The sequence below is a fragment of the Trachypithecus francoisi genome, unplaced genomic scaffold, assembly GCF_009764315.1.
Source record: "Trachypithecus francoisi isolate TF-2019V2 unplaced genomic scaffold, Tfra_2.0 Lachesis_group20, whole genome shotgun sequence".
NCBI classification, from domain to species: Eukaryota; Metazoa; Chordata; class Mammalia; order Primates; family Cercopithecidae; genus Trachypithecus; species Trachypithecus francoisi.
Window position 1 is genome coordinate 14,047,139 of NW_022681466.1, and position 21,164 is coordinate 14,068,302.

At 49.6% G+C, this 21,164-nt stretch overlaps 1 protein-coding gene across 2 annotated transcripts in view; it reads left to right on the plus strand.

The window, feature by feature from the left end:
• The window catches only part of FOXK2 (forkhead box K2), an 85,647-nt gene that overhangs the window by 22,174 nt on the left and 42,309 nt on the right, over window positions 1-21,164 (plus strand). The gene's annotated exons all lie outside the window — the stretch shown is intronic.

Consider the following 21,164-nt stretch of genomic DNA (forward strand, 5'->3'; position numbering starts at 1 on the left):
TCCCCACAAGAGCCGCATGGGGTTTTTCTGTGTATCAAGTATGGTGTAAAAGTCAAAGGGCAAAATGCTCTGCACCATGTGTTATAGGGAGTGAAAAAGAAGCCCACCAAACTTAGAGCACATCTTTCCAGCCAGGCCCTTCCTGAAGCCCGCACTGTCCCCTCTGACCCCACTGAGGCTCTGGGTCCTGAAGCCTGCACCTCTTCAGGACCCCTCTGAGGCCCAGCCCAGGGAAGGGACTTGGACCCCACGCCATCCCCACAGCTCACAGCCCCTCAGCCCCGTGGGGGCTGCCCTTGCCAGATCTTCCAAAGCAGTTAGAAGAGTAGTGATGAAGAGTGCCTCAGAGTTTTCATTCTTCCTCTCCCGGTTTATCTTCTGGTGGAAAGAGAAAACACTTTTGGAATGTTTAAGACTGAGAGGTGATGGGATTTCTTTTTGAGGTAGAAAATGTGGTGTGAGAGTGGGAGGGAGAAATAGGAAAGTATAAGCTTTTAAAACTGTGAGGTGCTGGGCATAGTGGCTCAGGCCTGTAATCTCAACACTTGGGGAGGCTGATACGGGAGGATCAGTTGAGGACGAGTTCAAGAGCAGCCTGGACAACATAGTTGGACCTTGTCTCTACAGAAACAATGAAACAGTTGGCTCTGTATGGTGGCACACGCCTGTGATTCCAGCTACTTTGTAGGCTGAGGTGGGGGGATTGCTTGAACCCAGGAGGTCAAGGCTGTAGTGAGCCATGATCATACCACTGCACTCCAGTCTGGACAACAGAGTGAGACCATGTTTCTAAAAAAAAAAAGTGGGCCGGGCGCGGTGGCTCAAGCGTGTAATCCCAGCACTTCGGGAGGCCGAGGCGGGCGGATCACAAGGTCAGGAGATCGAGACCATCCTGGCTAACACAGTGAAACCCCGTCTCTACTAAAAAGTACAAAAAACTAGCTGGGCAAGGTGGCGGCGCCTGTAGTCCCAGCTACTCGGGAGGCTGAGGCAGGAGAATGGCGTGAACCTGGGAGGCGGAGCTTGCAGTGAGCTGAGACCCGGCCACTGCACTCCAGCTTGGGCGACAGAGCGAGACTGTCTCAAAAAAAAAAAAAAAAAAAGTGTGTGTGTGTGTGTATATATATCTGTGTGTGTGTGTCTATATATGTATATATCTGTGTGTGTGTATATATGTCTGTGTGTGTGTATATATGTGTGTGTGTATATCTGTGTGTCTATATATATCTGTGTGTGTGTATATGTGTGTATATATGTATCTGTGTGTATGTGTGTGTGTATATATGTGTGTGTATATGTATATCTGTGTGTATATATATCTGTGTGTGTGTATATATGTGTGTGTGTATATATATGTGTGTGTGTATATATCTGTGTGTGTATATGTGTGTTTATATGTCTGTGTGTATGTGTGTGTGTATATATGTGTGGATATATATGTGTGTATATATCTGTGTGTATATATATGTGTGTGTATATATCTGTGTGTGGTATATATGTGTGTGTATATATTGTGTGTGTATATATATCTGTGTGTGTATATATGTGTGTGTGTATATATGTGTGTGTGTATATATATATCTGTGTGTGTATATATGTGTGTGTGTATATATATCTGTGTGTGTGTATATATATCTGTGTGTGTATATCTGTGTGTGTATATATCTGTGTGTATATATATATCTGTGTGTATATATGTGTGTGTGTATATATATCTGTGTGTGTGTGTGTGTATGTATGTGTGTGTGTGTGTATATGTGTGTGTGTGTGTATATATGTGTGTGTGTGTGTATATAAAAATACATGTAAATGGACCGGGCACGTTGGCTCACGCCTGTAATCTCAACACTTTGGAAGGCTCAGATGAGTGTACTACTTGAGGTCAGGAGTTCGAGACGAGGCTGGCCAACATGGTGAAACCCTGTCTCCGTTAAAAATACAAAAAATTAGCTGGACATGGTGGCAGGCAGCTGTAATCCCAGCTACTCGAGAGGCAGAGGCAGGAGAATCTCTTAAACCTGGGAGGTGGAGGTTGCAGTGAGCCGAGATCATGCCACTGCACTCTAGCCTGGGCGACACAGCAAGACTCCATCTCAAAAAAAAACAAAAAAAATTGATAATTGAAAGCTGGTTGGATGTGGTAGCTCACGCCTATAATCCCATCACTTTGGGAGGCCGAGGCAGGCAGATCACCTGAGCTCAGGAGTTCAAGAACAGCGTGGCCAATATGATAAAACCCTGTCTCTACTAAAAATACAAATTTAGCCAAGTGTGGTGGCTTGTTCCTGTAATCCCAGCTACTTGGGAAGCTGAGGCAGGAGAATCTCTTGAACCCGGGAGGCGGAGGTTGTAGTGAGCTGAGATCACGCCATTGCACTCCAGCCTGGGCAACAAGAGCAAAACTCTGTCTCAAAAAAGAATAAAAGAAGAAAAGAAAGAGTTACCTTTCAGAATGGTCTCAACCGCTTCAGTGATTTGGAGAATTGGAAGTAAGAGATTTTGGCGTTAGTGACTTTAACTTCCCCGTCTTATGTCCATTCTTCCCGCACGATTGTTGTTTCTGGGTGTGTGTCCTTCTGCACGTCATCTGTTTGAAACCTCTCCAGTGATCCCATGTCATACCCCGTTCCCCCATTTAGCCATCCCATTGGCCTGGATGCGGGGGGATGGTTTGTCTACTCTTACCCCTGTCTCTTCTCCTGGAGTTGGCACACTCTAGTCCAGCACCCACCCTCAGACGTAGGCCTTTCCTTCCTCCCACGTGCCTGCCCACTGGATGCTACTTTGCGGCTGCCTCTCCTGTAAGACCAGCCGTGAAGGTTCCTGCTCAGGTCCTTTCCAAACTTTTGTCTGTCTCTCATTGTCACCTAGGGAGAGAGCAAATAGTTGTAAGTTAGCACTTGCTTCTGTCTTGAATTCTCTAATTGTTTTATGCGCACTAACAAGGTTGACAGCTGAGGTCCCATATCAGTAAGTGAGCTTTTATCGATTTTTTTTCCCAGTGCATCACACCTGGGCTTGTTGAACAGAAAGGCCTTTTTGTGTGTTAATCCTGTGTTGGGCAGAAAAGCCTTTTTATGCGTTAATACTGTGTTGGCGGCACCTTCAGGGGCTGACGGTGGCATAGCTTGGAGTGTGAGCTTTCTCAGACAGATGGGTCCGCCGTGGGTGTGTGTGGTGTGTGGCTGCTGCTTCATTGTCCTTGGAGTAGGCTCTCCCGGCGTTGGAGGGTGTTTGAGACCAAGCACATTCCTGTGTGGGCAGCTCCGTCTTCTCTGGTTCTGCTGATGGGTTCACTTTTTAGTGTATGTATCAGTGGGCCAACCTCAGGGGCGTGCAGGGACAGGGATAAATGGTGTGGTATAAGCACAAGTAGGCCTGAAATAGACAGGTTTTTGGATTTAGAATTTTAAAAAATAGTTGTAGATTCTAAATAACTAGTGATTTACAGTTTGTCTTGTTTTTTGTTTTTTGTTTTTTTGAGACGGAGTCTCACCATATTGCCCAGGCTGGAGTGCGGTGGCGCCATTTTGGCTCTCTGCAACCTCCGTCTCCCAGGTTCAAGTGATCCTCATGCCCCAGCCTCCCGAGTAGCTGGGATTATAGGCGCCCACCATAATGCCCAGCTAATTTTTGTATTTTTAGTAGAGACGGAGTTTAACCTTGTTGGCCAAGGCTGGTCTCGATCTCCTGACCTCCCACCTCAGCCTCCCAAAGTGGTGGGATTACAGGCGTGAGTCACCGTGCCTGGCCAAATTTTTAAATTTATTAATGCGTATCTGTGTATGACAAGTTGATACTTGTGTGACAATCAGATATGACACTCAGAAAAACTGATCAATGTTTTTTTCATACTTCACACACGATGAACTGCACCGTACCTGTTTCGAGAGGTAGGAAGGGTGATCTTTTTTTAAATAGACGGAGTCTTACTGTGTTGCCCAGGCTGGAGTGCGGTGGTGCCGACGGATCTTGCTGTGTTGCCCAGGCTGGAGTGTGGTGGTGCCGACGGATCTTACTGTGTTGCCAGGCTGGAGTGCGGTGGTGCCGACGGATCTTGCTGTGTTGCCCAGGCTGGAGTGCGGTGGTGCCGACGGATCTTACTGTGTTGCCCAGGCTGGAGTGCGGTGGTGCAGTCATGGCTCACTGCTGCCTCGAACTTCTGGGCTCAAGGGATCCTCTTTACCTCGGCCTCCTGTGTAATAGGGACTAGCGACACAAATCACTGCATCCAGCTAATTAAATTTTTAGATTTTTTTTGAGATGGAGTCTCACTCTCTTGCCCAGGCTGGAGTGCAGTGGTGCGATCTTGGCTCACTGCAACCTCCGCCTCTGGGGTTGAAGCAGTTCTCCTGCCTGTGCCTCGCAAGTAGCTGGGATTATAGGCGTGCACCACCACACCTAGCTATGTTTGTATTTTTTGGTAGAGACGGGATTTTGCCATGTTGGCCAGTCTGGTCTTGAACTCCTGGCCTGAAGTGATCCACTTGCCTCGACCTCCCTCCACAAGTTTTTTTTTTTCCTCATTTCTTTTTTTTTTCTTTGAGACAGTTTCGTTCTTGTTGCCCAGGCTGGAGTGCAGTGGCACGATCTCGGCTCACCGTAACCTCCGCCTCCTGGGTTCAGGCGATTCTCCTGCCTCAGCCTCCCGAGTGGCTGGGATTACAGGCGCGCACCACCAGGCCCAGCTAATTCTTTTTGTATTGTTAGTAGAGACGGGATTTCACCATGTTGGCCAGGCTGGTCTCAAACTGAACTCAGATGATCCGCCCACCCCGGCCTCCCAAGGTGCTGGGATTATAGGCGTGAGCCACCACGCCCGCCCCCAATTTTTTTGTTTGTTTGTTTTATACAGACAGGGTCTCGCCATCCTTCTGAGGTTGGTATAGTACTCCTGGGCTCAAGCAATCTTCCTGCTTCCACCTCCCAACCTTCCATTACAGGGATTACAGGTGTTTGCTGCCACGCCCGGCAGAAGGGCAGTGTTGGTGTTGATATGAGAAATGGCAAAGGACTCTGCTGGCAGGAGAGGACAGGTGCAGAGTGCGGCCAGAGCAGTATTACCAAGGGCTTGGTCAGCTTTAAAAGTGGTCTCTGGGCCGGGTGTGGTGGCTCATGCCTAGTACTTTGGGAGACTGAGGCAGGAGGATCAGTTGAGTACAGGAGTTTGAGACCAGTCTAGGGAACATAGTAGAACCCTGTCTCTACAAAAAATAAAAAAAATTAGCTGGGTGTGGTGGTGTGCACCTGTAGTCCCAGGTACTCAGGAGTCTGATGTGGGAGAATTGCTTGAGCCCAGGAGGTTGAGGCTGCAGTGAGCCGTGATTGCAGAGTGAAACCCTGTGTGAATGAATAAGCGAATGAATGGTCTCTGGTACTTAACAGGTTATTTACCTGGAAGGGAAAGTAGAATGAACTAAACTTCTTGAGTGTTGTTGCCGGAACGGCCAGTGGGACCCCAGCAGGGGACATTTCCCATGTGGGGGTTTCGTTTGATGCTGTGATTTTTGTCTTATAACTATTTTCTAAATCCGCTTCACAACTATTTGTAAATGCTTAGTAAATAAAACCAGACATGCCATCAGAATACTATTTTGAGAGGTCTTTTATTTCGTTTTCTTGTTTTCGAGGTAGGGTCTTGCTCTGGTACCCAGGCTGGAAGTGCCAGTGGCACAGTCATAGCTCTTACCGTGAACTCCTGGGCTCCCGTTATCCAGGGAGGCCGTAGGTGAGAACTTTTGGCATCTGTATGAAGGCTTCTTTGAAGGGGCAGACTGTGCTCAGTGCTGTGTGAGTACCTGCTGTGGGGGTGCCATACCCAGGAGCAGAGCAGAGGCTCACCACAGCTGCCCACTTGGAGCCCAGAGCTTTTGCCTCTTCTGGCAGCTTCTCTTTGCTTGTTTGAATAGTTCTGGGCTCTGCTCTGAGAATGGTCATGAGAAACTAGAGCAGTAGGAAGGCCATGAGAGGGAAGAGTCTTTCTTTTATTTTTAGTTTTTAGTGAAACAGGGTCTTGCTAGAGTGCAGCAGCGTGATCATAGCACACTGCAGCCTTGAACTCCTGGCCTCAAGTGATCCTCCTGCCGCAGCCTCTTAAGTAGCTGGGACTACCTGCCATCATGCTTGGTTTTTTGTTTTTTTTAATAGAGATGAGGTCTCACTATGTTGCACAAGCTGGTCTTGAACTCCTGGGCCCAGTCGACCCTCCCACTTCAGCCTTCCAACATGCTGGGATTATAGACGTGAGCCACTGTGCCCCGCCTTACTTTTATTTTGAAAATTCTTTGGCTTTTACATTTTATGCCATGTGCATTTATCATCTATTAGTGACAACAACAAAAATACTAATTGATCATCTCCTCTGGACAGTAGTTAAATGGATTTATTCTCTTTTTTTTTTTTTTATGTAAGCCGCTTAATTTTCCTCTTAAATCAGAGTATTTGTGGAGAAAGTCCTAGGGAAATGGCGCTATGCTGGTACACACACAGATGCCGCCCAAACCCAGAGATGCTTTGGAATCAGAGCAGACCGGATTTTACAACAGTAGCACAGCGTGTGCACTGGGTGTGATTTCTCTCTCCCAGCACCGCGTCGTCCAACATGTGAGCATTTCTGTTGTTGAACTCATGAATATTCTCACTAAGTGGGCTAATTGAAGAGTATAATTAGCTTTTTCTCAGTTTGGGTCAGAATTGGCTGCCAGATGATTTCAGGTCAGATTTTTTGGAGCTTTTTGCTTTCTGGAGTTGTGGAAAAGTGATTGTGGACGTTTGTGGGGCATAGAGCTACTCCAGGCAAGTCGCTGTGGGAGGGGTGTGCAGAGTGAAGTGCTGGTGGGTGGCCGTCCTCAGTGGCATTGGGACCTGGCTTCCGTCCAGCTCTGTGTCTGCAGTGCCACTGTCCTTTCCTCTTGTGAGCCAGTGCTGCCCACCCAGGTCCTGGGGGCGTACCCTCTCCACGGTGTGCTCTGATGCTCTGCGTTCACGGAGATGGAAAAAATAATTAAAAAAAAAAAAAGAATTATTGATCTGCCCCGTCTGTCCTCCTTTAGCGTTTCTCAGATGTGTCACCTGCTCTTCCTCCTTCCCCATCTCGCTGTTGACCTAGTGGTTTCTCACTTGGACTTCTGGAGTGGTTCTTAGTTGGTCTCCGTTACTCTCCACTTTGTAAAAGTATCATGTAGACACGGAAAAGTGCGCAGATTCTAAGTATAGCTCAATAAGCACCGCTGGCATGGTCTGTTCTAGTGAAGACATGGGACGTCATTGGCATCCACCTCTCCCAGCCAGAGCCTCCCACTCCTCAGCCTGGAACTCCGATCCTGCGTTCTAAACCATAAATTAGTTTTGTTTGCTTTTGAACTTCATATACATGAAATTGTTCAGAGTCTTTGGTAGGAGAGGGTGTTTGTTTTTGTTTTTGTTTTTTTTTTTTTTGAGACGGAGTCTCGCTCTGTCGCCCAGGCTGGAGTGCAGTGGCCGGATCTCAGCTCACTGCAAGCTCCGCCTCCCGGGTTTACGCCATTCTCCTGCCTCAGCCTCCCGAGTAGCTGGGACTACAGGCGCCCGCCACCTTGCCCGGCTAGTTTTTTGTAATTTTTAGTAGAGACGGGGTTTCACCGTGTTAGCCAGGATGGTCTCGATCTCCTGACCTCGTGATCCGCCCGTCTCGGCCTCCCAAAGTGCTGGGATTACAGGCTTGAGCCACCGCGCCCGGCCCTGGGTGTTTGTTTTTTATTGAATACTGTGTTTCTGAGGTTAATCCATATTTTTGCACGTAGCTATTGGACATTTATTCTCATTACTGGAAAGTATTTAGTAACGTGGATATATGACGATTCAATATTCTGCTATAGGTGGACATTTAAAGTAATTTTATTTGGGGCTATTATGGATAATGCTGCTGTGAATAATCTTATAGTTTTTTTTTTTTTTTTTTTTTGATGTTGGAAGGCTTTTTTTTTTTTTTTTTTGAGACAGAGTCTTGCTCTGTCTCCCAGGCTAGAGTGCAGTGGCATGATCTTGGCTCACTGCAACCTCTGCCTCCTGGGTTCAAGCGATTCTCCTACCTCAGCCTCCTGAGTAGCTGGGACTACAGCTGTGCACTACCATGCCTGGCTAATTTTTATACTTTTAGTAGAGACGGGGTTTCACCATGTTGGCCAGGCTGGTCTCGAACTCCTGACCTCAGGTGATCCACTTGCCTCGGCCTCCCAAAGTGCTGGGATTACAGGCATGAGCCACCATGCCTGGCCATGTGTTCAGCTTTCTTACCAACATGTTGGAAAGTGCTTTGTGCGGTTTATAGCCATTTATACTTCATTTATGCCTCAACCCCAGAGGCGGAGTTACTACAGGTAGATTGGTGGGGCCGGGTGGGCAGTGTGCATTTATTTCACGAAAAGCTGAGCCGCTTTTCCAGAGCATTGCACTGGTTCGTATTCTTGCTGGCAGCATGTGACAGCCCTAGTTGTCCCGTATGCTTGTTAGCACTTGGCTTTGTCAGTCGTTTGATCTTAGCCATTCTCCAGGTATGTAGTGGTATCTCGGTATGTGTATTTTTTTAATACTTTGGATCATTTACATCAAATATGGTTTAATTTGCCTTTTACTGATGATCAGTGGTGTTGGGCATCTCTGCATATGCTTTTGGCCATTTCTATGTCATCTATAGTGAATGACCATTTTTATTGGGTTGTTTACCGTCTTACTGAATGTTAAGCTTGTTATTATACCCTGAACAGAAGTCCTTTGTGAGATAGGTGTATTGTGACTATTTTCTCCCATTCCAGCCTTTGCCTTGTTTCTTGATATTGTATTTCATATATTCAAATATTGATTTCTACTTAGTTTTTCACTTCGAGGTGTACAGTCAAAACCATTTGGAAGCTACTGCTCTGCTGAATTGGCAGAAAGAATTGCTGTGGACTGAATAGAGGAAGGAAGGGACCCAGGCGCTGCCCCACAGCCTCTCCTGTGTCCTCACCCTGGGGGAGGCGTGGATGTTTGGTGGAGAGCCCACTTTGGTTTTCCGTGAATGTCATTTGGGTGGTGGGGGTAGAATGATCTCAGGAGCGTTCTCATCTCCGAGGAGTGGCTGCATCTCAATGCGTCGGCACCGGAGGGCTGTGCTGCTGTGTGCTCGGTGCACTTTCTGCCACCACCTGCGAGACCTCTGGAGAGCCTGACCCCGCCGTCCGCACCAGGAGCCCCAGCTGTTGTCTGGTGATCCAGATGAGAGGACCTGTGCGATAATTTCTCGCAGCAGCCTCTGGCAGGACCTGGAGTGGAAATCTTCCTTAGTCTAAAACACATCCCAAATGACTGGACATTAAATGAGAACGCTCGTCTTTGTTTTACGAGGCCACTTGAGGTCGACTTCCCTCCTCTTCTGGGTGTGGCCTTTGCCCGTAGCTCCGAGTGTGAGGATCTTAAATGGATGTGCGCTCCTGAGCCAGCCTTTACCCTGATAGCAAGTTGCCACACCGAATTGCAGACCTGGCAGCCCTTTCCAGCACCTTCCTTATTACAGTTACCATGCAGCAAATGGCAGAGGGGGGCCAAAAACCCCAAAATTCTTCTCCAGGCCAAAGAAAAACTCTGGAGTGCTCGACAGCCACTTACAGACCTGCTCATCACGTGTTGTTGGAACACCCAACACCAGCCTCCTGGTTCTGAGTGTTTCTGGGATCGAGGCTCCCTGATACCTGCCTACAGAAGCAGATCCGCCTGAGGACATGCACCATTCCCTGATATTTGTACCTTAGAATATAGGGCCAGCTTCAGGACATGTGGGGTCCAGTGCAGAATGAAAACGTGGGACGTGTTGTTGAGAAAGCTGGAAAAGGCTGGGTGCAGTGGCTCATGCCTGTAATCCCAGCACTTTGGGAGATTGAGGTGGGTGGATCTCTTGAGCCCAGGAATTTGAGACCAGCCTCAGAAATACAGTGAGACCCCCCATCTCTACAAAAACAAAACGGGTGTGGTGGTATGTGCCTGTAGTCCCAGCTATTCAGGAGGCTGAGGTGGGAGGATCGCTTGAGCCTGGGCTTGCAGTGAGCCATGATCGCACCACTGCCCTCCAGCCCAGGCGACAGAGCAAGACCTTGTCTCTAAACAAACAAACAAACATACAAAAAAAAACAAGAAAAGAGCTTCTTCATGTCTTCCGTGGACTCCTGGCCTGCCATAGTGTTTTTAATTGGCCATTTGACTTCAGACTTTCCCAGGAATATGTGTCTGAAGCAAGCCACCACTGTTCACACCCCACCAGGGACGGTGGACAGTTGTGGGGGAAGAAGTGGGTGCGGGAGCAAGATGGGCTGTGTCCCGTTGAACCTCACTACAGAACACCAATTTAAAGATAAATGATGAGGAATTTCAAGATGTTGTCAGTAAGGCATTAAAGTCCATGCCTGGCCCTTCTGAGGCGGGCTTTCTGCAGCTGTGCTGGCCACACAAGCCTGAAGCTGGCCTTGTCAGTATGGAAAAGTTTTGTGTCAAAACTATGTGGTTCCTAAGTCACTTTGAAGCAGTGCATGCAGTAAACGTGCTTCACTGAAAGATTACACTTGCCAGCCAGTGCTGAGCCGGGTCGTTAGGTGTCAAAGCCTGTTTGAAGCTTTGGAGGCTTAGGTTAGAAGATTGGTGGTGAAAGTCCGGGCGCGGTGGCTCTCGCCTGCAATCCCAGCACTTTGGGAGACTGAGGCGGGTGGATCACGAGGTCAGGAGATCGAGACGAGACCATCCTGGCTAACCTGGTGAAACCCCATCTCTACTAAAAAAAAAAATACAAAAAACTAGCTGGGCGAGGTGGCGGGCGCCTGTAGTCCCACCTACTCGGGAGGCTGAGGCAGGAGAATGGCGTGAATCCGGGAGGTGGAGCTTGCGGTGAGCTGAGATCGCACCGCTGCATTCCAGCCTGGGCGACAGAGCGAGACTCCGTCTCAAAAAAAATAAAAAATAAAAATAAACATGATGGCATGTCATGAGTTCTGAAGGATAAAGAAGTTAAAGCTGGCCGGGCACAGTGGCTCACGCCTGCAATCCCAGCACTTTGGGAGGTCAAGGTGGGTGGATCACTTGAGGTCAGGAGTTTGAGACCAGCCTGGCAGCCCACATGGTGAAACCCTGTCTGTACTAAAAAAAAATTACAAAAACTTAGCCAGGTGTGGGGACACGTGCTTGTAGTCTTAGCTACTTGGCAAACTGAGGCAGGAGACTCGCTTGAACTTGAGAGATGGAGGTTGCAGTGAGCTGAGATCACACCACTGCACTCCAGCCTGGGCAACAGAGCAAGTCTGTCTTAAAAAAAAAAGTTGAGGCTGAGGTGATAGATGTTGCTTGAGGTTTTTTTGCTGATGAGTGACAAAGTAGGGACTCTTTAGGGTTTCTAATGTATTCCTCATTGTCTTAAACTGTCTTCAGCGTTGTCAAGCTCTCTATTTGTAATTTGTGTGCTTTAAGATGACACTTGCCACTCAGACCTCCAAGGAGGGGCAGGGCAGCCCATTCCTGGGCCTGGCACCGTGCTCCACCTCCGGCATACCCCTTTCTGGGGCGAGTCCTTGGACTGTGGGGAAACACCGGCTGCACTCTGGGTGGTGGCAGCCTCGGGCCCTGGGCTCCCCCTTGCGGAGTCCTCAGGGTGTGAGGCGTTGACGGGTGCTGCTCTTAGCGCAGTTGAAAAGGCCGGGTCAGTGGGTGTGTGCTTAAGGGTCACTGGTGTATGTCAGGGCTCCTGATCGTGAAAGATTGTATGACCACGTTTCATTTCGGGGGTTCTTCCCTGTCCCGTGGGCCCCTCTTACCCACTGGCTGCAGGCTTAGCTGTGGACGTGCTTCCGTCTTTGTGTTTACCCCCCTACTTTGGGACCAGCAGTTTTCCTAAATGGGGCCACTGCGTCAGCCTGGGCCCCAGAGGAAGGAAACGTGGCACTGAGCAGCTACTAACGAAGATGAGCACGGTGGAGCCGAGCCAGACGTCGAGTTCGAGCCCAGAGTTCAAGCCCAGGGGCCGCTGTGACAGCAGCAGGGTTCAGCCTGTGCGAATGGGAGGACACCGGGGGTCGGGACGCCCAGGACCATGCTAGAGTAACATGGTTGGGAAAACATTGTTCTGGTGAGTATCACTACGTATAGGAGTGGGATGAATGTTTCCCAAAGAGGAGAAGAAATCTGAAGTGCGTAGAGTGGCATTACCAGACTCAAGTTTCTTGGACCATGATTTGGAAGCCCACTGACAGGATGGTGCATGGACGTAGTGGACGTCACTTGTGCTGGGCGGGTGACAGAACACAGGATCAGAGAAGGTCACTTGGTGCCACTGCCCTGTACTCCACAACACTGGAGCTGCACTTTCCTGGCCTAGCGTGAGGCCAACTCTAAGGAACACATGTGGCCCTCGAGGAGGGTCAGGAATTTGTGGGAATTGCAGTGAGGCAGCGTTTTGTAACTGTTCAGTCCCACACCATGGTCCGTGGAATCTGGCTGATGGGACTGACACAGAGACAGCTCCAGGAGCAGAGACGCTGAAAGAGTGGTGTCTGGAGCAGGCTTCTCAGGCTGTCTGTGGTGAAGGCCCAGTCCAGCATGAACTGGTGCTTCTATCAAACACTATAAAATGATTCAAACAATGAAGTGGTTTCCAAACACTTCCCATGTCCATACTCCCCTCGTGGTGGACCAAGGCACACGCTTCCAGCCTGGCCACAGGCCTAGACTAGCGTTAAGGTTTGCATTGGACGTTTTGAAGGCTTACACATGTTTTTCTTTTTCTTTTTTTTTTGAGACGGAGTCTTGCTCTGTCACCCAAGCTGGAGTGTAGTGGCCCGATTTCGGCTCACTGCAAGCTCTGCCTCCTGGGTTCACGCCATTCTCCTGCATCAGCCTCCCGAGTAGCTGGGACTACAGGTGCCCACTACCACGCCCAGCTAATTTTTTGTATTTTTTTTAGTAGAGGCAGGGTTTCACCGTGTTAGCCAGGATGGTCTCGATCTCCTGACCTCGTGATCCGCCCGTCTCGGCCTTCCAAAGTGCTGGGATTGCAGGCGTAAGTCACCACGCCCGGCCTCTTTTACTTTTGAAATTACTTGAGAGTTAAAGCAAAGTTACAAAAATAGTCCAGAGAATTTCCATTTTCCCAGATTCCCATTCTATTACTGTTTCACCAAACCCGCGTGTTCAGTCTCTCTCCCTCTTCTGAAGCATTCAAGGGGCAGTTGCAAAGGTGACGCTTTTCCTGCGGGCATCCTCTTTTGTACCTGGCCCCGGTGAGCGCTGCTACGGCAACTGTGGCCTAACAGCCGACCTTCTCCAGGCTTCATCCACCATCACTCCTGCCCTTCACCGAGTAGGCCCTGTGTCGCATGGAACCCTCCCGTTGCTCTAATCTCCTTTGAGGTGTGGCCATCCTCAGCCTTTGTCTTCTGTGACATTGATGTTTTTGAAGAGCACAGCATTAGTGATGTTGTTGAATGTCTCTCGATTAGGATTTGTTGGATGTTTCCTCTTGATTAGATCTAGGTTAGTTACCTCTGGCAGGAACTCTAGAGGTGAAGTTGTGTCCTCTCAGGGCACCACGGTCGTGTCACCGTGGTGTCATTTTGTGCCGTGGACAGTGATGCTGGCTGTGAGCACTTGGCTGAGGTGGTCAAAGAGCGGCATCCCGAACAGGGCTCTGGAGTGCAGAGTGACCTCTGCAGCCACTCTGGTCAAGCGTCTCCGCACGGTCTGCAGGGCTCCAAACCTGGCAGGTGCTCTGTAGGCCACCCCGTTACGTAAAATCACAAATTGGGAAGAGTTTGTTAAATTTTCTTTTCTTTTCTTTTCTTTTTGAGACGGAGTCTCGCTCTGTTGCCGAGGCTGGAGTGCAGTGGTATGATCTCGGCTCACCGCAACCTCCACCTCCTGGGTTCAAGTGAATCTCCTGCCTCAGCCTCCTGAGTAGCTGGGATTACGGGGACGCACTACCGCGCCTGGCTAATTTTTGTATTTTTAGTAGAGATGGAGTTTCACCATGTTGGCCAGGCTCCACCTCAGGTGATCTGCCCGCCTTGGCTTCCCAAAGTGCTGGGATTACAGGCGTGAGCCACCATGCCCGGCCAGGCTTGTGTTTTAAATAGGCAGAAGGAGCTCACCCATGGAACATTTTTTCTGAGTCGTCTGAGTTATCTGTGTCACAGCAGAAAAGGATGTCAGGAGTCTGGGGGAAGCAGGGCCATCCTGGAGGCCACGCCCAGGCAGGTGCCAAGGCCAAAGGCAGCTCTTCCATGCTTGCCTCTCAGGGTGGGACTGCCTGGGACCAGACCTGCTGCTCCTGACCGTGTTGGCCCTGGCCTTGTCTCCTCTGCATGTCAAGGACATGTGGCCTGATTGAATGGCAGGGGCTTTTGTTAGGCAGGTTCCCAGCCATGCCGTCACTCCACAGAAGCACACACGTGGTTTTCGGGGACTTTGGATGTTTCTGGAGGGGTCCGATTCTGGTTCTGTGTCCATGAGATCCACATTCACAGGTGTGGCTGCGAAGAGGCCCCTAGACCTCGGGATGTGTGATGAGCCCTTAAGACATGAAACACCACTGGAATCAGCTAAGCTCTAGGGACACAGCAGTGGCGCCTGTGCTGGAGACCATCCCAGACGGACGCTTGTCCTGTTGCTGTGACTCTGATGGTAGATGCTGTGGGGCTACTTTCAAGTACTTTTTTTTTTTATTTCCTGAGATGGAGTCTCGCTCTGTCGCCAGGCTGGAGTGCAGGGGCGCGATCTCGGCTCACTGCACTATCCGCCTCCTGGGTTCAAGTGATTCTCCCGCCTCATCCTCCCAAGTAGCTGGGACCACAGGCACCCTCCAGCACTCCCAGCTAATTTTTGTATTTTTAGTAGAGATGGGATTTCACCGTGTTGGCCATGATGGTCTCAATCTCCTGACCTCGTGATCCACCTGCCTTGGCCTCCCAAAGTGCTGGGATTACAGGTGTGAGCCACCGCTCCCAGCCCCAAATAAAGTACTTTTAGGAGTACACAGTGTCAGGAATTGTGATGGGCTGACTGTGTGAGACAGCCTAATGTCTTCCAGACACTTAAACTCCAATATCGACCCCGAGTGCTTCTCTGGAGGAAAGTTGCAGGGCCAGGGAAGAGGCACCTCAGGCCTTGGGGAAGTCAGGCGCCCTTCCAGCCAAGACACCGACTGCACGTGGACCTGCACTGGGCTCATTGCCCTGCAGCCATGTGGGGAAGACATGGACCCAGGAGGATCTAACCCCCTGGCATCTGTTTTTACCCCCACCTCCGTTCTGTTGTAATATTTTGTGCCTCTTTTTAGTATCGTGAGGCAACTCATCCAAAATTATTCCAGTTTTTAATTTCTAGTTTTGAAAAGGGGAACAAGGATTTCCAAGGTAACTGAACTCCACAGAGAACCTGAAAACAGTTTTAATGTATCTTGTTTTGAATGTAACCTACATTCAAATAAATTATAATTATAGTGTGGGTATCCATGCAGTCACAACCCAGGTAAAAGAAATAGGTCATTGTGGCCAGGTGCGGTGGCTCACGCCTGTAATCCCAACACTGTGGGAGGCCAAGGTGGGTGGATCACAAGGTCAGGAGATTGAGACCATTCTGGCTACATGGTGAAACCCCGTCTCTACTAAAAATACAAAAAATAAATTAGGTGGGCGTGGTGGTGGGCACCTGTAGTCCCAGCTATTCTGGAGGCTGAGGCAGGCGAATGGCGTGAACCCGGGAGGCGGAGCTTGCAGTGAGCTGAGATTGTGCCACTGCACTCCAGTCTGGGCGACAGAGCGAGACTCAGTCTCAAAGAAAAAAAAAGAAAAGAAATAGGTCATTGTCAGCACAAAAGCATAGAGAATGGCACAGTGAACCCCCCACACCTATCACATGATCCACGTTTTGCTACTTTCTACATCTATCTGCATGGACGGCTTTTATTTTTTTTAAAAAACTGTCTATTGAAGTGTCCAGAAAAGTGTGTGTATCATGCATATGCAACTGATGCATTTTTGCAGACAGGAACTCTCACCGATGCAGTCAGAATCCAGATTAAGAAAAAGCAAGTTGGCCGAGCGCGGTGGCTCACGCCTGTAATCCCTGCACTTTGGGACGCCGAGGCGGGCAGATCACGAGGTCAGGAGATCGAGACCATCCTGGCTAACATGGTGAAACCCCCTCTCTACTAAAAATACAAAAAATTAGCCGGGTGAGGTGGCGGGCGCCTGTAGTCCCAGCTACTTGGGAGGCTGAGGCAGGAGAATGGCGTGAACTTGGGAGGCGGAGCTGGCAGTGAGCTGAGATCGCACCACTGTACTCCAGCCTGGGCGACAGAGTAAGACTCCGTCTCAAAAAAAAAAAAAAAAAAAGAAAAAGCAAGTTGGCTGGGCACAGCAACTGGCCTCTTTTTTTTTTTTTTTAAACTAGAAATAGGATCTTGCGCTGTTACCCAGGCTAGAGTACAGTGGTACGACCACAGCTCACTGCAGCCTCAAACTCCCAGCTCAAGCAACCCTCCTGCCTCAGCCTCCAAGCCACTGGAACTACAGGTGTGCACCACCACACCTGGGTAAGTTTTTAAACGTTTTTTGTGGATAAGTGGGGATCTTGCTGTATTGCTGATGCTGATCTTGAACTCCTGGACTCGTGTGATCTTCCTGCCTCAGTCTCCCTAAGTGCTGGAATTAGAGGTGTGAGCGACCGCGCCTGGCCCCTCTCCTCGTTTTCAATGCCCTGTGCTGAGGATCCTCTGCCGTGGAATGTCGTCACAGCACTGATCGTCCGTTGTCTTTAACTGGAAACATTGGAGTTGGGTCCAGTGGCCCACACCTATACTCCCAGTACTTTGGGAGGCCGAGACAGGAGGATCACTTGAGCCCAGGAGTTTGTGACCAGTCTGGGTGACACTGGGGGACCCTGTCTCTACAAAAAGTGATAATAATAATAATTAGCTAAACATGATGGCGTGTGCCTGTAGTCCTAGCTACTCAAGAGGCCGAGACAGCCGGATCCCTTGAGCCTGGGAAATTGAGGCTACAGTGAGTCATGATTGTGCTGCTGCACTCCAACCTGGGCTACAGAGCGAGACTTGGCCTCAAAATGAAAAGGAAACAGAACCAGATACAAGGGAAGGGTGGCTCAGTGTGGCAGTGCCCTGTCCCGCGAAGAGCACTCTGCCAGGCCTGGACGAGGACGTGCGTGACTCTAGGGAGAAGTGCGAGCTCACAGGTGATATGGGGGTGTGGTCCTGTTGTGTGAAAAGCAAGCGAAACACTCAGAGGATATTGGGTTCCCCGCCGTTCCAGAGCTACTGCCCCACAGAGGAGGAAGAGCTTGCCTCTTTCCCTGTTGGAACTGTGCACACTGCTGGAGCTCGCTCCTGGGAGGACCGGCAGGGAGTGTGTTCTGGTTAAGGTTGAGCCTTCTGCAGAAGTTCAGGGTGGACATAGAATAAATATAGCACAGTGGACACCAGATGCGTCTGTGGGAAGAAGTCACTGTTGACATCTTTTTTTTTTGAGACGGAGTCTCGCTTTGTCACCCAGGCTGGAATGCAGTAGCACGATCTGGGCTCACTGCAACCTCCACCTCCCGGGTTCACGCCAGTCTCCTGCCTCAGCCTCCCGAGTAGCTGGGACTACAGCCACGCGCCACCACATCTGGCTAATTTTTTGTATTTTTGGTAGAGACGAGGTTGTTAGCCAGGATGGTCTCAATCTCCTGACCTCGTGATCTGCCCGCCTCAGCCTCCCAAAGTGCTGGGATTACAGGCGTGAGCCACCGCGCCTGGCTGGTTTTTTTTGTTTTTTTTTTTAAAGACAGTCCCGCTCTGTTACCTGGGCTGGAATGCAATGGCGAGATCTCAGCTCACTGCAACCTCTGCCTCCCCGGTTCAAGTGATTCTCCTGCCTCAGCCTTCCGAGTAGCTGGGATTACAGGTGCCTGCCACCACGCCCGGCTAATTTTTGTATTTTTAGTAGAGATGGTGTTTAACCATGTTGGTCAGGCTGGTCTCAAACTCGTGACTTCATAATCCACCCGCCTCGGCCTCCCAAAGTGCTGGTATTACAGGTGTGAGCCACCACGCCCGGCCAGCTCACTTGTTTTTTACATGAACATGTCCTGACCTGAATCTTGTGTTTTAAACTAAACGTGACGGAGGGGTGATGGTGGACATGATGACTGTGTGTTTCCGATACCTGGTCCTTTACCAGTTACTACTTGAAATCAGATTTGATCAACATATTTTGTCCCAGATTGCTTGTATTTGGTTAAGAAAGAAATGGTTGCCAAGAGCGTTCCAGGTGATCTTAACTGCAAGTTCAGTTTCATTTTATCCTTTACTTTTACTTTGTGTGGTTTTCACTTGTGTTGCAAATCAAAGTAGTACAAGTACAGTGGCCTGATCTCAGCTCACTGCAGCCTCCACCTCCTGGGTTCACACGATTCTTGTCCCTCAGCTTCCCGAGTTGCTGGGATTACAGGTGCCCACCACCTAATTTTAATTTTTTTTGAGACAGGGTCTCTCTCTGTAGCCCAGGCTGGAGTGCAGTGATGTGATCTCGGCTCACTGCAAGCTCTGCCTCCCGGGCCCACGCCATTCTCCTGCCTCAGCCTCCCAAGTAGCTGGGACTACAGGCGCCCGCCAACACGCCCGGCTAATTTTTTGTATTTTTAGTAGAGAGGGGGTTTCACCATGTTAGCCAGGATGGTCTCAATCTCCTGCCCTCGTGATCTGCCCGCCTTGGCCTCCCAAAGTGCTGGGACTACAGGTGTGAGCCACTGTGCCTGGCCCATGCCGGCAAATTTTTATGTTTTTAGTAGCGATGGGGTTACACCGTGTTGGTCAGTCTCGAACTCCTGACCTCAGATAATCCTCCTGCCTTGGCCTCCCAAAGTCCTGGGATGAGAGGTGTGAGCTGCTGTGCCTGGCCTAGTAGTACAGTGTTTGATTTGATGTCCTGAGTGTCTGTATGTGTGTGTGGAGTGCGGTTTTCCACTGGGCTTCAGTCTGAGGTTGCGCGGTTGGTGCTCACTGTTCTTCCCATCTCCACTTCTGGCTGGCGACCGTGCGGGTGCGGACTCCGCAGCTGCCCAGCTCAGAGCCAGAGTCGTGTGCGGAGCACAATAGGGATGGTGGAGCCACTTGGCATCCACGCATCTTGCCCTGTTTGTGTCCACATGGTTCTGCTGTGAGAACCCCTGGGTTGTAAGCTGTTAGGCTGGTATGAGAGGGTGGGTGGTCCTGGCAACACGCCCCCACGTGAGACGGGCTGCTCATTAGCGGTGAGGAGGACTCAGGAGATGGTGGGTGGGAGTCTAGGGTAGCTTGCGGATCCTGCTGGAACCTCGTGCCAGGCCGGTCTTCCTTGTTGTCCTCAGAGGCGACAGCTCTACACACACACAACCCCCCGTCCATCCCCCTTGTTTGCAGAATCTACAGGTAATGTCTGTGTAAAGGGAGCTGAACTTGGTCAGATCTCAGATACATGACAGGTGATCAGTTTTATTATTTATTGTGTATTTATTTAGAGCAGTACTGAAAGCTTATTAAAAAGCTTTGGAGGAGGAAGGAAAAGAGGTAAAATACACTTGGAAGAGGGCCAGGCGGGTGACTTGAGAGATTAAGTACCAGTTTTCTTTTTTTTTTTTGAGACGGAGTCTCGCTCTGTCCCCCTGGCTGGAGTGCAGTGGTGCAATCTCAGCTCACTGCAAGCTCTGCCTCCCGGGTTCCTGCCATTCTCCTGCCTCAGCCTCCTGAGTAGCTGGGACTACAGGCGCCCGCCACCGCGCCCGGCTAATTTTTTGTATTTTTAGTAGTGACGGGGTTTCACCGTGGTCTCGATCTCCTGACCTTGTGATCCACACGCGTCGGCCTCCCGAAGTGCTGGGATTACAGGCGTGAGCCACCGCGCCCAGCCTAAGTGCCAGTTTTCTTTAAAATGTGTTTTAAATTTGGAAAGTCTAAAGCCAACAGTGAATGTCACTAAATGTGAAGTGTTGCAGCTCTTTGCTCTAGGTAAACTTTTATTTTTTTTTTGAAATGGAGTCTCGCTCTGTCTCCCTGGCTGGAGTGCAGTGGCAGGATCTCGGCTCACTGCAGCCTCTGCCTCCCGGGTTCAAGAGATTCTCCTGCCTCAGCCTCCTGAGTAGCTGGGATTACACGTGTGTGCCACCACGCCTGGCTAATTTTTTTGTATTTTTGGTAGAGATGGGATTTCAGCATGTTAGCCAGGATGGTCTTGGTTTCCTGACCTCATGGTCTGCCTGCCTCAGCTTCCCAGAGTCCTGGAATTGCAGGTGTGAGCCACCGCGCCAGGATTCCCAAAGTCCTGGAATTACAGGTGTGAGCTGGGCCGAGTGTGGCCAGCCACTTGTTTGGGTTGTTTGTAGACAGACAAATAGGCTGTTGTTGAACTGGGTTCATGGTGGGAACTTAGAGACTCTCAGAGTCTAAAATTTAACTGTTGTGTTAAATTTTATTCTTTGAAGGTATTTGGCTTGCCTGACCTTTGTTTGGTTACGTTTTACTTGAGTCATGTCAAGGAGGCTACATCAAGTGTGAACCAGAGAGTTCCACTGCAAACCTTCTCCCTGTAGCTTTAATGTCCCTGGCTCTTGGTTTGCCAGAGCCAACAGTGAAAAAAGTGATAGGAGTTTTTATTTAAAGAAAAGGAGGCCGGGCGCCCTGGCTCACGCCTGTAATCCCAACACTTTGGGAAGCCGAGGTGGCAGATCATGTGAGATTGGGAGTTCAGGACCAGCCTGACCAACATGGAGAAACCCCGTCTCTGCTGAAAATACAAAATTAGCCGGGCGTGCTGGTGCATGCCTGTAATCCCAGCTACTCGGGAGGCTGAGGCAGGAGAATCGCTTGAACCTGGGAGGTGGAGGTTGCAGTGAGCCGAGATAGCACCATTGCACTCCAGCCTGGGCCACAAGAACGAAACTCCGTTTCTACAAAAAAAAAAAAAAAAGGAAAGGAATAATTTTTCTTAAATAAGAAAACTACCACAGAGTTACTGCTTTGTGACCCAGATACATTTGTATGTTTAGTTTGAAAGGAAAAATAGACACTGGGTGGTATTTGAGTTTTGTTTTAAGTCTACTGTAAGACCCAAAACATAGTTGTGCACTTAGTTTAAAAGGAG